Here is a 15,697-nt window from a genome sequence, read left to right as displayed (position 1 = left end):
CAGTTACCTATACGTTTAGCCTTTTCAATGACCATTAATAGGTCACAGGGACCTATGCCCCCTTCCTGGAAGCGATTAGTGGTAATTCCGATATTTAAGAAGGAGGACAGAAGTGACCTTATGAATTATCGACCAATATTTATATTTAAGATATGCTAGAACGGCATATGTCATGCCGGGAATGGCTATTGTTCGTATATTTAAACTGTTAACATTCAACTAGAAAGTGATAGGGGTCAGATATGTTTATGGCATTAAAGCTTATATTCCTTGGATTAATCACCTCCCTGTGATAAGAGGCCGGTTGTGGCATTTTCCTAGACAAGTAGCTCACCCCTGTGGAACAGGCTGCAGATTTGATTCAGTTACTGCTATTGTATATTATTTGCAGAGATCTCTATGTTGGTGTGAGGTGACTTCTAGTTGGAGGCCGGATGGATAGTAGACAAATGTATGTGCATTTATAGAATCTGTTTTTGACAAGCAAGAGACACAGTGTCTGCTGTGGCATTTATGTGGATGTCACTGAAGCTTGTATCCCTTTAACAAATACCTTTTCAGGATTAAATGTGGGCTGTTGCCCCTTAACTAAAACTTAAACAGGCAACCATGGTGGGACATCCTTCTTGATTTTATTATCAAGTGCTATTGCGTAGAGGGAAATATTGATCAACTCATCAAAAATGTGGGCAGAGACAAGGTGGTATGTTAGTTATTTCTTTTTTAGATATTCTGATCTTCTGCTCATGCACAGATTGACACACCCTTCGTATATTGTAATGTAGTATGGAATAATGTATGCGTTTGACGAGAAAATAGAATGAAGACCATAATGTACATAATTGCTTACATTTCAAGGCCAGGCTAAAATGCTGCAGGAATTTTCGGGGGGACATCTACAAAGAGTTGCACTGCAGCCAGATGTGACTTATGTGAACTTCTCAATTTCCAGTGGTAAAATTGAACAAAAAGCATTTTCCACATAGGGATCATTTTTTAAATCATCTCAGTTGGGCAATTAATCTTGTTCTTTGTCCAAACAGTGGAGGACAGAAGGGCATCATGGTCAAAGTTAGGAAACTCACAGGACCATCAATAAGTGGAATTATTGCATTATTTGTACAGTCAATAACAGTATTCAAAATCTTGCTTTCGTATGTGACATGGGTAAATTTGCCATATTCATCAATTTGAAAATGTCTCTTTTCTCGTCTTGATACAGAAATGTGTGCTTACAAAGGATGCACAATGTTTAAATGATGGCCCATGGTGATGCTCAGTGAAATTTCGTGACACAATGCGCATTTATTAGTGCTTTTCCAGAAAGTATATTTAAGGAAACTGTGATATCCTGGTGCGGATAGGTCCCTGTGCCCAAAGTGCTGTGCTTAACTGGCTGGCGCCGAAAGGGCTGCGCCTAAAGAGGGTGTACTGCTGCAGATTGGGCCTCATTACGACCCTGGCGGAAAGTGACTGACCGGACCGCAACAGCGTAAATAGCGTTTCCGCCATTGCACGAAGGAGCAAAGTGCGGCCAATCACGACCCATCGGGCACGAGCATTACGCCATGGCGGAATCCGAAAGGCTGCGATGGCGGAAATGACCCCAAAACGGCCCTTACCGCCGCCGTACGCTGCACCAGGTGCAATACCGCCACCCATCTTAGCGGTCACCGTAATGAGCGGTAACCGTAACGAGCGTGCACCGCAAATTACGGCCACCGTAAATATACGGAAACGGAAGTAAAAGCATGTGGCCGGAACGGGAAACAGCACGCCGCACAACTATAAAATCCGAATCCCAACACAACCATAAAAAATCCGACCCTGACACACATCCCAACCCGTTAGCAACCCCAGTTAAAAAAATAAATATGGGAAAGGTAGCCAAGAAAGCGTGTGACCGCAAGCGGCAGGTACACTTCTCCCGAGAGGAACTGACCGTGCTCACCGAGACCCTCCAGGAAAATTCCGCCGTCGTCTTCTCCAGTCAAATGACCAGGACGGCCCTTGCCAACAAGAAGGCCATATGGGCCCTGGTGGCACAGCGCGTAAGTGCGGTGGGGACAACACCCCGCACGCCACAGCAATGTCGCAAGCGGTGGGACGACCTGCGGATCCGCGTACGCAGCATACTTTCTGCGAACAGGAACATCGCCACAGCTACCGGGGGGGGTTCAGAGTCGCCCATCAAGTTGACCCCCTGGGAGGAAATCTGCGCCTCCACCATAGGAATGGAGAGCATAGAGGGAGTCGGAGGGATGGAGAAAGGAGTGCCGACATCCGGAGAATCAGGTAGGTTGGCCAAGAGAAACAATGCGAAATCCACAAACCACGAACATGTGCAGTACCATGTGACCCCATAGTGCAATACATACTTTGCCCTGACAGCGCCCTCTAAAAGTCAGAATGAACAAACAAATCAATCAAGAAGCCATAAACAACCCCTACATGTGCAGCATGCACCCCCTAACTGCAGGCAGCCAAATGAATGCATCCTCAATCCACACGAAAATGAGACCACCTCCAAGGCCCAGTCCCAAATCAGCCACATGTACCACCCCAATGCATTTGATACGTTGCCATTCCAAATCCGACAGACCCATAACTAACGCTCGCCCCTCTTTACTCCACCACAGGGTCCGATACCAACGACGAGCTGCAGGACACCCCTACCAGCACGCCTGCAAAGAGGGCCAGGACCAACGTCCCAAGAGCCTCCACCTCAGGTGCAAGGATCAAGACACGGCAGCAGCAGGAATCAAGTGGCAGCACACTGGAGGGGACTGCAACAGGCACCCCAGCAGCCAGCAAGTCCACAACCCCAGCACCACAGGTCCCCCCAAAGAACGTATCTGATGGCACTGCCTCTGGTGGTAGCAGCACCATAGGTGACACAGCTGTCATGCCAGCATGCTCCGACACGGAAAACAGTGCTGGCGACGTAGGTACCATCCATGACCTTTCCCAATCCCCCTGCATGTTCCATCCCCTACACCATGACGAAACCACGCAGGGGCACCCTGAAGACGACGACTGGCCAACCCCCACAAGTCCTGTGCCAAGGCAACATGTGTTGAGCAGCCCCCCTGTCACACCACTGCAAATGTCCATGGCCCAGCAGAGGCAACAGTCCCTCGACCTGCTGATCGAGCAACAGCAGGAAGCGTCCACGCTACTCAAGGACCATGCAAATGAATGCGGGGGTTCCAGGGCAGCCATGGAAACATCCACCGAGACACTCAGGGCACAAATAGAGAAAAGTAGTGAGAGCCTCAGGGGAGAAATGGAGAGAAGCACCGAGAGCCTGAGAGCACAAATGGAGAAAAGCACCGAGAGCCTGAGGGGGGAACTGCATGCGACGTCCAAAGACGTTTGTGCTGAACTTGCTGCTGTGCGCCGTGTGCTCTCGGAGCTCTCACAAACCCTCAGAGACATGCATGGACGCGAGCAGGCAGAGACATCATCCGTGGCAAGTTCCGTCCAGGGCAGCCCCCAACGCAGATCTGGCAGGAACCTGCGCTCCACGGGCAGGGGTGCCCCTGATACCCGTAGAGGGGGCTTGCAATAGCGTCTACCCACGGACAGCATGCATATTTGGACACTGGTGTTGGGGGGGGAGGTAGTAGGGTGGAGGGGGTGTGTTGGGCTTCACTGGGTGGCGGGTCCATAGGGTGTATAAATCAAATCACATTAACAATACAGCACCTCATTATCATCCAATGACATGTGTGGACAGTGATATTTGCGTACGAGGCCTTCATAGGCGTACAGTCCACAATGTGCCTGTACTACACACACACAGTGCCACAGGTCCCCTTTCCGTGTAATAGGCACCATGCGTGGTTGCTAGAAGCATGCATCTATGATGCTCTGTCGGATTGCACGTACATCCTGTGCCTCATGGACTCCTTGAGGTGCCTCCACATCCCCACCCTCATCACCATCATCATCTTCAGGTGCATGCAGTACAGCGTCAGGGGGCATGGGCACATTCCTACGTATGCACATGTTGTGCAGCATGACACATGCCATGACCATCTTAGAAACCTTCTCATGGCTGTACATGAGTGCCCCGCCAGACCTGCTGAGGCTGCGGAAACGAGCCTTCAGTAGGCCGAATGCCTGTTCAATGACCACACGGGTACGTGAGTGGGCATGGTTGTAGTCCTCCTCATGCTCGTTCTGTGGGTTCCGGATTGGTGTAAGGAGCCATCTCTTCAGTGGATACCCGGCATCACCTGTATGAGACGAATTAAGGGTGTCAGTGGAATGATAGTGCTAAGTAGCCCCCCCCCCCCCTGCAAGGTCATTGACGCATCAAATGGGCCACGATGTCATGCATGGAATGAGACTCACCGAGTAGCCAGGATCTGTGCCCTGCGTGTCGCTCCATGTAGCGTGGTATTCTTGTGTTCCTCAGGACCATAGAATCATGGGTAGATCCTGGAAATCTGGCACAACAATGCGTAAAGATCTTGTTGGAGTCACACACCATTTGCACATTGATTGAATGAAATTGTTTCCGGTTGCGGTACTGGACCTCCATGGCATGTGGGACAACCAATTCTACATGGGTGCAGTCGATGGCACCAATGCAACCCGGGATGCCGCCAAGTGCATGGAATCCCACTTTAGCGTTGGTAATCTCCTGGTACGTGCGTGGTAGTGTGATGTGGTCGTCGGCGTGCTTCAGGAGGGCATCGTGCACTTGGAAGAGTGTCCGTGAGAACAGTGGCTGTGAAATGCCATGCAACTGTCCCACTGTGTGCTGGTAGGTGCCTGTGGCCAGGAAGTGGAGTGCAGACACCACCTTCAGTAGGGGTGGGATGGCGGTTGGGCTATCTATCATGCTCACGAGGTCAGCATGTGTCATGTCCACAATGGCGATTATGGTGTCCCGGTCCAAACGGTAGAGGGTGTGGATCTGCTCAGCAGTGAGGTTGAACGGATCGGCTCGGAGGCGTGGGATTGCGGGCCGCCTGCGTGGTGGTAGTGGCAGTGCTTGTGGGCCTTGCTGACCCTGCCTTGCCCTCCTCCTCCTCCTTCTCCTCCGTCTCCCCTGTGCGCCCGGTTGTTGTACCTGTTGTTGTTCGTCGTCTTCTTGTAGTTGTAGCACTTGCAGTGCTATCTGGTACCCCAGGCCCAACATCGCTAGTCCTGCCGGTAGCATTTTGGAGTGGGAGTGGTTGTGGGAGGGGTTTGGGTCTGCAATATATGTGCTGTCGGCCTGTATGGCCTCCACCTGTGCTGATTGAATGAATCTGTGGCAGATGCAATCCCTTCTGGCCGAGCACGTCCCGCACGTAAGGCTGAATTTGGCCGCATGGCATCTTGGGATTTGAATCATGTATCAAATCCCGATGGCAGTGTGATGTACTTTGACTGATTTTCATGCTATGCTCCCATTGTTACACATGCTATGATTGCAGCCGCTTCCATACCTGTGAAGAGTCAGTGGTATGTAGGGCTCGATCGATGGCCGACCCTCATGCAGCACAGTAACGTACTTCACCGACGGGCGTGGCGTGCCATTTGTGATTGCAGCCAGTTAGCATCATGACACACAGCCGCACTACATTGATGTAATTGTGAATGCAAGCGTTCACAGAAGCCTTTTCGACGTAATGTTGCAAGTGAGGAATTCGAAGGCCAGCATTTTGGGTTTTGAAGTAGCGGCGAGGATACGCCCACAGGTCTGGCTGGAAATGTAACGTTCTATTGTAGTATGTCCTTGGGACATGGCCCATAACGAGCAGGCAATGAATGATATGAATTGAATGGGATGCGCAACAGCGTAGTGGACGATAAGGCAGGACGTTCCCAAATCCATCTTGCCTCACAACACTACAGATCCGGCCAGGGGCACAGTGGTTTTTGCGGACTGCATTACGCACAGACGCGATGGAAGTTTCACATATTATGTGAGTGAATATTCATGCGTTTTCATTGCGGGATGAGGGTATGATGTGTGGATGCATGGACTGATGATTCCGTTTAGGGTCTGCCATGTACATGGGTTTTTTGATTCACTCCCCTTCCCCTGCGTTATGTGATGCAAGGCTGCCATAGTGGGACATACGTCTATCTGCCCTTGTCGGATCCTCCCTGTCTCGACGCGCCTTCATACACTTGTGTCTAGGCACGTTACTAATCCCATGTCATGGGTTCTATCTTGACGGACGCATGCACAGTAACCGACGTTGACAATGGTGTATTTAGCTCGATTGGTTTCGTTATGATTCGATACTGATTTAGGGGTGTGTATATTCCTTTGGAGTGGGCTAGCATGCATATGGGTGTGGATTTGGTGTGTTGAATGAAGATTGTAATGCATCATGAGTCCCGTAATGCAATCGGTTGATTTGTGTTTCTTTTGGGTGACAGGTATCTCCTGCCCTATTGCAGATGCCATCTCTACGCCACTCCTCCAGATGGTTTTTACTCTCGACTCCTGCAGCTTCGGGTGAATCAGTGGAGCACCATTTCGATCATATGGGACGATCGCCAATGGGCCACATGCCCTTACGCTGTACTGGTGGCTAGGTGCAACATTTCGGCCTTTCAGCTCGACTAGTGCCTGCCTCATGGGACGGACCTGCGGTTCTTGCCGCTTCCATGGTGCCTTTTGGAACGTTGATGTAGGCCCTGTGTGCCATGATGGTACAGGGCGTCACACAAGTGGAAGCCGGTCAATTATTGCAGATGCAGCCCTCGGTGATGATGGTTGTTTTGGTGGTATTTTGCAAATTGCTGTGGGGCCTTTGTCATTTGGATGTGCATTTAAATTGTATTCCGATATTTGTCGTGTTGCGTTGTTCTTTGCAGGTGATGTGGCGAATTTCGCTTTGTGGCGGTATGTATTGCGTGATGATCTGCATTGTGTTCCGCCTTCTGAGTTGAGTTGCGTGGTACAGTACTGGCCGCGTTTGCCTACGTAGCACAGTATGGTCACGGATAGGGGCTGCCATTGTGACTGTTTACATGATGTGCTGTTCAGGGGCGGGGGATTGGCTTTTGGCCGACTGGTGCCTGTCAGCCAGGTCGATTGGTGGAATGATGGGTTGTTCAGAATGTGGCTGGTCACAGGTGACTGTGTTTGCGTGCGTTTGTTGGAGGGGGACTGGGGTCATGTCCATTGGAATAGCTTCTGTATTGATGCCATCTGTGCCCTGCAGCTCCCATCGGCCCCTCTTGGGATGTGCCTGGCTGCTCAGTCACTCTGCCGACTTGTGTGGTACATGCTTCTGCTGATGGTTGGTTTGTTTACTGGCATGAGTACAGGGCTGGTGCAATCCCCCTCAGGATGCTGTTTTGGATGTTGCCTTGCGCTGGTGGCAAGCGATGGGGGACTACTGTTGTTTTGTGTCATGTGTTCTTGATTTTCATTTTGATGTATTGTACCTTCACATGCCTGTGCTGCGTCAGTACGGCTATGGTGACATGCCGTACATGGATGCCCACTCACGGGGCGCTTTGAGCCCCTGCATGCTTTTCTACGTTGGCATGCATGGGTGAATTGTGGATTTCACTGGTTGCATAGTGTGAGTACATTGCGCCTGCCAGGAGTTGTGCAATGAGGCCAGGGAGTGGAGTACAGGCACTCAGTGGGCCATTTACGGTTGGTTCGCGTTGCCGTATTTCTCGCCATGGCGGAATGGTACTTTACGACGTGCTTGATGGCGTTCAGTACATGTCCGCTAGGGTCAGAATTCGCGTACCGTTGCGCCATGGCGGTGATTCCGGTTTTGCAAGGCGCGCGTGCGCGTACTTGGTGCAGTTAGCGTTGCCGTTCACTGCGGTGTCGCTAATGGCATCGTACTTTACGGTGACGGGTCATGATCGCAACGAGCGGTGTTCGATGGCGGTATTGCATTTCCGCCATCATTTTTCCATTTCCGCAAGGGTCGTAATGAGGCCCATTGACAGTGCCAACATTTATTAGGAGGAAGGGTGAGTGAATAGTGTTAAGATGGATTTCTGAACTCGGACCTGGAGGGGCAGAGGTTCAGAAGGCCAGCCTAGTTTCTTGGAACAGGGTAACCTCTGGACAAGCCAGACCAATCAGGGTAGCGATGGCGGCGGTCAAGACTAAGTCTCAAGAGGGGTGAGGGTGACTGAAATACCTCAATGAGCACACAAAGCAAGTACACTTACAAATTACTCCAGACAGGTGTTATATGAAAAATATAGACACATTTATTACAAGGCCTTTGTAACATCGACCATAGCAAAGAATCACAATAATACTAAAGTAAACCAACACATCACAATCAATACAATATATATATACAAGACCGAGGGGTCTAAGGAGTTAGGAGCACGTAATATGTAGACCACCTAGACGGGGAGGAAAACAGGCAGTGCAAGTAATCATTAGGCCCAGTTCGACATACAAAATACACGTAATTAGGAGGAAGTCCGATCCCTACGAAGAGAGGAGCCTCATGCTCAAAAGTACCTGCAAGCGCTGGTGCCAATGGACAAAAGAGGGCCTCTTCAAGGATATCAGGCAGTTCAGGAAGGTGAATGAAGCGATGCAGAAAGAGTCCCCACTACTCAAGCAAGGCCTCCACTTGTGGGCAGAGGCAGGGTGAGAGTGCGGGATAAAGTTGCTATTTTGCAATAGCAGTAGAAAAGAAACAGGCTCCTGCATGAGGGGCCACCAGTTGGGGTATGAACTACTTACCGGTCCCCGACGCAGGCAGACCCAGACTTCTCCAGTTCAGTTCACGTCGCTGGCAGATTCAGCTCCGATGATCAGGATGTCTCGACACCGTGTAGATTCTGCGTAGCAGGATGCAGGGTAGAGGGTGTCCCAAAGGCAGCGGACGTGCACAGGTTGTTACCGCAGCAGGGCAACACGGCAACCGCGTTTACTCTGGTCCGGGCGCACTCGTCTCACTTCAGACCTGGGAATGCCAAGTGTACAAAATTCGGTGTGAGAGTGCCGTGGACGCAGAGCAAGCAGTAGACCAAGTTTCGTGGGCTTCCCCAAAACGGCGGCGGTGACAGAGCAAAGTTTCCTGCGTAAACTGGTCAGCCCACTGGTTGGCCCAGGGACACTTCCGAAGAGGCTTACTTGCAGGGTTTGATGAAGGTGCCGGGAATAGTTGATCCCACTATTCCAATGGGTCGAAGCACCTTTGCAGATCTTCTAGGATGATCAGATGCAGAGGGGTCTCGCAGGACGACAGCAGTTCAGGGTGCCAAACCTTCAGCGGGTCACCAGCGGTTCCTCGACTCAGCTTCTTGTTGCAGGATACTTGGCTCCTTATCCCTTGTTCGGTGTGAACTCAGGAGATCGACATGGTAGTGGTGTTTTCAGCCTCCTCTTATCCAAAGTTCCCTTTGCGTCAAACACTCACACCATACGTGGACCTATCACGGACCACGGTGGTCCCAGGCATTCAGGACACTCCAGACTCTCTGGCACCCAGGATGTGTATTGGGATCTCGACTGCAGCAGAGAGAGAAAGTATCTTGTCAAATGTCCCAGTGCCAGATCTAAACATCAAAATAGTTTCTATACATATTGTGAAACAAAATGTTTAAAAAACCATGTATAGTTGGAAGTTCAAACATCAGACAAGTAAACATACATGAACCCTATACTTATTGTGTCATTTTGTGGGTCTCTTTGTAATGAATAAGATGGAACATGTTAGCACAGAGGGATCTTTTTTGTTACCTATAGTCACTTGTTTAGACAACCTATGTAGAAAACGGGGCTATTCAGACCTATTTGCATTGGCAAAAATGCTCCGGCTGCTCTAGCTGCCTTTAAATGTTCCAAGTCCCCACTTTCTGGGGGATGACATTGTGATTCTGTGTCCGGAACATGTATATTTGATTTTCCACCCATGCCTCTAATTCACAGAGTGTGGCAACCAGATATTTTCACACAGCAATCTGGCACCTTCTTCAGCTTCACTCCTCCTTCTCTAACCACTCTTTGGCCACCCTCCATAACTCACATTCATGAATACTCACTGGATCTCATGTTTCTCTACTTATCTCTCTTACCACCCTTTCTTGACCCTTCTTCCTGCCAATACGTTCTAGTGCACTTCACTCTACCGTCCCTCCTTCCGTTTGCTAAAGGCTCCTTTCACCAAATATTCCCACCAGATTCTCTGGTTCCCTATCTTATCAAAGATCATGGATCTCAGAGACATCCACCATTGGTTTTTTCTCCATGAAGGGAGACATGAATATTCGGGAGCAAGTAGTAAAAACATAGAAGAAATTCAAAGAAATAACCAAGGGCCGTAAGGAGTAGGACATAGCGTGGTCGTAGAGTGGTACAGGCCTTCAATTGCAACTAATCCAGAGGTTAAGTAGCCCATGAGCTTTCTGATTCTTTATTTCCAGGGGCCAGAACAGTCATTTATAATCTAGCTACAAAACACGCTTTAGCTGAGGTATGGGTAGTTTGAACAATGGATTCAGGGTCCTTATTGAAAGACACTTTGCAGTGAGCTCAATAACTGGTCTCTAAGGTATCTCCTCCCGCGTCTTCACTTGAGCCACAGTGAAAGATAAGTGGATGGTTAATGTTATGTTATGTTGTAAAGCTTTTATACTGTGCCCAAACACCAAAATAATGGTTGCAGGTTACATAGAGAGGGGTAAGGGATTATGTTTGTGATAGTTTAGGTGCATATTGACCCAGCCAAACTGGAGTGTGGTTCCGGAGTGCAGAACATTTTAGAAGGTATAATCAACGGTGGGTGTGGTAGCAAGGGCATTTACCTTCAAGGAAGGTTTTCCAGAAATAAATAAGTATACTTGTAGTGTGTGGTTGGGTGATGGCCATGAGATGTGCTAAACTCAAGCCCTTGAATTGTGGAGGCTTTTTGTTGTCAGAGAATGTTTTTAATTTCTATGGCCATATGAACTCCAGAACAGTACTTCTGGAAGCCATTAGTGTCCTCATCAAGAATAGACTGTGTGCTAGGCAAATATGAAATGGACACAAAGGACCTAATTTCTGAAGTGCAAGGGGGCTGCATCCATTTGCACCTTCGAACATGCAGTCCCTTTAGTTCCATTTTCATTGCAAACAATACATGGGAATCTGGGAAGCTCTGAATTATGTGCTTTATTTGCACTTCATTGTGCAAATAATCGTACATGCATCCCACCATGTATGTTCACGGCTGGAGGCGTTTACATGGTTTCCAAAGGAATCCTATGTATGTCTGCCAGAATGAAAATCAAATATTGGTAGGAATGCATTCGGATTTGTATGATGGAGCGAATGGGGCTAGCAGATTTGTAATTTGAAATACGTCCCCCTGCTCCGCCATGCTGATCATTGGAAAGAAGGCAGCTTGTAAAAAGTATGCCTAAATGTGTGAAGCATGATTTTAAGCATATGTTTTTAAAACCGCATCAGTGATTAGACCTGTTGTTTACGTGGTACACGAAGCGCGCATGCGCGGCCCAGCGGGCCGGCGCATGCGCGCTAGTTAATAAAGGCGGTGCCCGCGCAGTTCGCGCCGGAGCACCGGAACGAGCAGACGTCTCCGACGTGTGTTCTTGCGCACCGCCTACGCGCGCTGGTGTCCCGACCCTGGGAGGCCCGCGCACCACCACAGGGCTTCCCCAGGGCACAACACTGGCGACGAGGAGGTACGGACTGCTTCCGTGCTCTGACAGCCTCGGAGAGACGGAAAGTCTTCCGTATTACGGACCCGCGGAGCGCCGGCGGCCATTTTGATTTCACTCGCTCCCCTCTTCACACGTGGCGGCAGTGGTTGCGGCCCGAAAGGGTGCTCGTGCGCCACCCACCAGCTGTGTTTGAAGGATACAGACAATTTTTGGAAAGCCCACAGTCCTGCAGGCGCAGGGCTGTGGCATTTAAGAAGAAAGAAGTGGGTTTCTACACCCCAATACTACCACGAGACCAGGACAGGCCGCCCTTCTCTCAAGAAAGACAACTGTGAGTACGTGACGCAGAAATGGGTGAAGAGACTGACGATGAGGGTGCCGCTGCCCCAATCCCCCGCAGATCTCGCAACTCCCTAGTCCCCATGCCTGAATTCGATACTACTGGCCCCCCTTCCAAGCTGGGCCCAAAGTGGCTATTGTGGGTCAAGAGGCTAGATATGTTCTTCAGGGCATCTGGGGTGAACGATGATGACACCAAAATTGCGACTATGATCTACTCGGCAGGCGCAGAAGTCCACAAGATCTACGACTCCCTCGTCATCCCCGTGGTCACGTATGACGCAGTCAAGCAGGCACTCAAAGACCATTTTCTCCCCATGGCTAACGTGGATTTTGATAGATTTGTCATGGGTGCTGAAAGACAACTGGACGACGAGCCCCTAGACAAATTTTGTGCCCGTCTGAGATACCTGGCGACCTCCTACAGATGGGTCGATGAGGAAGAAATGGTCCGCAACCAACTACTGCAAGGGTGCAGCTCCGGTAAACTTCGAAGGCAGGTACTGAGAGAACCTGGCCTGACCCTCCAGCAAATTTTGGACCTGGGAAGAGCACATGAGCTGGCGGAAGCCAGGGGTGCGAAAATGGACGCTGCCACGCGACCGAAGATTGACGAGGAGGCATTTGCTGTGGGACGGTCAGCAGCGGGTAGGTCAAGGTGGGCGTCGAGAAGGCCTGATATCCCGCCCACGCCAGGCAACGCCTCATCGTGCTCCTACTGTGGGTATGACCTCCCCCACAGTGGTGATCGCCCGGAAAAGTCGAGAACATGCGGCCGGTGTGGCACACCGGGGCACTATGCCAGGATGTGCTGGGCTGCCTCCCCTGTTGCGGCAGGAAGAGGACCGGAGAGAGTTGGACGAGGAGGCGCTCGCAGAGTGAGAGGCATCTCTTCGATCGATCAGGGCCTGCAGGACCTTGACATCGCGGAAGAAGAAGAGGAGGAGGAAGAGGTTTTCTTCAACACCAGCATCGTAAAAGGTCCTGGAACGAGGCGCCACCCCACATGCACTGTCAACAGCGATGACGTCCCCACCCCCATTCTCATTGACACTGGGGCTTCGGTCTGCATGCTAGCCACCAAACATTATGAGGCCCTGCCAGGCCCACCAGAGCTGTCAGCGTCCATGGCGCGAATATATGCATTCGGTGGGGAAACACCCCTACCCATCCAAGGTGTGTTTGTTGCCCCGGTTTCTCATGGACAAAACACCATCAAAGCAAGGTTCTTCGTCACCAGCGTCAGCCCACATTGCCTGCTGAGCTGTGCGGCGTCAGAAGCACTCGACATTGTCCACTTCACGTTTGGGGTATACCACGCCGATCTGAAAAGCATGCTACACAGGTTTGAAACTCTCTTCAAGGGCATTGGTAAACTGAACGCAGAGCCCATTCGCCTACACATCGACAAGTCCGACAGCCCTCAAACATCGCCGGATTCCTTTTCACTTAAGAGCCCAAGTGGAGGAGGAGTTGCAACAGCTGGTCGACCGGGACATCATTGAAAGAGTGGAAGGCCCCACCCCTTGGGTTTCGCCCATCGTAGTAGCCCCAAAGCCGAAACAGCCGAAACAGCCGGGGGCAGTACGCATCTGTGTGGACATGATGCTCCCAAACACCGCCATCAAAAGGGAGCGTCACCTCACACCCACTCTAGACGACATCGTCGGAGAACTCCAGGTGCCAAAGTCTTCTCCAAACTGGACCTCAGGTCTGGGTACCACCAGTTAGAGCTACACCCCGAGTCGAGGTACATTACGACATTCACTACTCACGAGGGGTTGTACCAGTGCAAGAGACTAAACTTTGGAATCTCGTCCGCGGCAGAGGTCTTCCAGAATGCCATCAGAGGAGCCCTGTCCGGACTGAAAGGTGTCATCAACATGTCCGACGACATCTTAGTCTTCGCCAGGTCGGAAATTGAACACCTTAAACGGCTAGAGAACACTTTTGAGAGACTACAGGCGGTGGGCCTGACCCTGCACCAAGAAAAGTGCGAATTCCTCAAAGACCGACTGGAATTCTTTGGGTTCATCTTACATGCGGGGGGCATATCCCCGGACCCTGGAAAAGTGAAAGACATACGGGATGCGCCTCCACCCACATCACCGGCGGAGGTTCGGAGCTTCTTGGGGATGGTCAACTACTGCGGCCGTTTCATCAAAGACCTAGCCTCTCTGTCGGAACCACTGAGGGCACTTACGAGGAATGACGTGGCTTGGCAGTGGACTGAGATTGAACAATGATCCTTCAAAGCCATCAAAGAAGCCCTGTCAGAGCAGGAGACAATGGCCTATTTCAACCCCAGCCGGGAATCGGAGATTGTGGTCGATGCCAGCCCGGTGGGACTGGGGGCTGTCCTCATGCAGGCAGACGAACTAGGGGTCATGAGGCCCATAGCATATGCCACCAAAGCCCTCACCGACACGGAAAGGCGGTACTCCCAGATAGAAAGGGAAGCCCTCGCCATCCTGTGGGGGTGCAAACACTTTAGAATGTACATCCTCGGCAAACCCGTCGTCCTGATCACGGACCATAAACCCCTGATTCCTATCCTGTCAGGAACGTCATCCAAGCCACCTCCCCGCATCGAAAGATGGATGCTATCCCTCATTGAATACGGCGTCAAGCTAGTATACCGCCCAGGAACCCATAACCCAGCCGACTACCTTTCTCGTCACCCAGGCACGAGGGACACCCAGAGTCCCGTAGAGATAACAGACGCTGGGGATGCCGTGCATCTCGTCATTGAATCAGCCCTGCCAGTAGCCTTGTCGAGAGAGGACATTGCCGACGACTCGAACTCCGACGAGGCGTTCCTAAGAGTGAAAAGGGCGGTGGCCACAGGAGAGTGGCGGGACATCCTTCTAAACAATGCCAGGAGGAACCCAGAAGTACAAAGGGACCTACAACTGCTGTGGAAAGTTCGACACGAGCTCTCGGTGTCCACGGACGGCCTGTTGCTGCGAGGGAACCAGATCGTGATCCCCAGGTCGTTGGTCATGAGAGTCCTCCAGTTGGCCCACACAGGGCACCAAGGCATGGCCAAGAAGAAGGCACGCCTCAGGCTGAAGGTCTGGTTCCCCGATCTGGAGCACACAGTAGCCGAGTTTGTGAGGACCTGCATTCCCTGCCAGGCCACGAGTCCTGTGGACAGGGGCCCACCCATTCAGGCCATGGAACGGAGCGACGTGCCATGGGGAACGGTGCACGCAGATTTCGGCTCGACCGGAAGAGGCCTACATTTCCTGGTGGTCACAGACCAGTGGTCGAGGTATCCGGAAGTGGAACTTGTGGAATCCACCGCCAGCGATCACACCATCCTGGTGATGGACAAAATCTTCACCACCCATGGGTTCCCATTTGAGATCTGCTCAGATAATGGAGCGCCGTTCCAAGGACAGCGGTTTGCCAGATACTGCGCGGAACGAGGCATCAAGCACCGGAAGGTGACCCCGCTTTGGCCAAGGGCCAATGGAGAGGTTGAGCGCTTCATGCGGACACTAAACAGAATTTTTCGTATTTCTGTCAATGGAGGGGAGGACCTGCGACACAACCTAATCGACTTTCTCCGTGAGTACCGGTCCACCCCACATCGATCCACCGGAATCGCACCCGCCGAGGCGCTGTTCAGGCGAATACCCAGAGGGCTGATACCCGAAGCTGGAGACCGACGCCCAGGAGTGATCGATAGCGCACGGGTGACAGCAGACAGAGCAGCGAGAAACGAGAGCGAAACAAC

This window comes from Ambystoma mexicanum, chromosome 10 (genome assembly GCF_040938575.1).
Source record: "Ambystoma mexicanum isolate Mex_15411 chromosome 10, UKY_AmexF1_1, whole genome shotgun sequence".
In the NCBI taxonomy this organism is placed as follows: Eukaryota; Metazoa; Chordata; class Amphibia; order Caudata; family Ambystomatidae; genus Ambystoma; species Ambystoma mexicanum.
Note: the sequence above shows the minus strand (reverse complement) of the source record.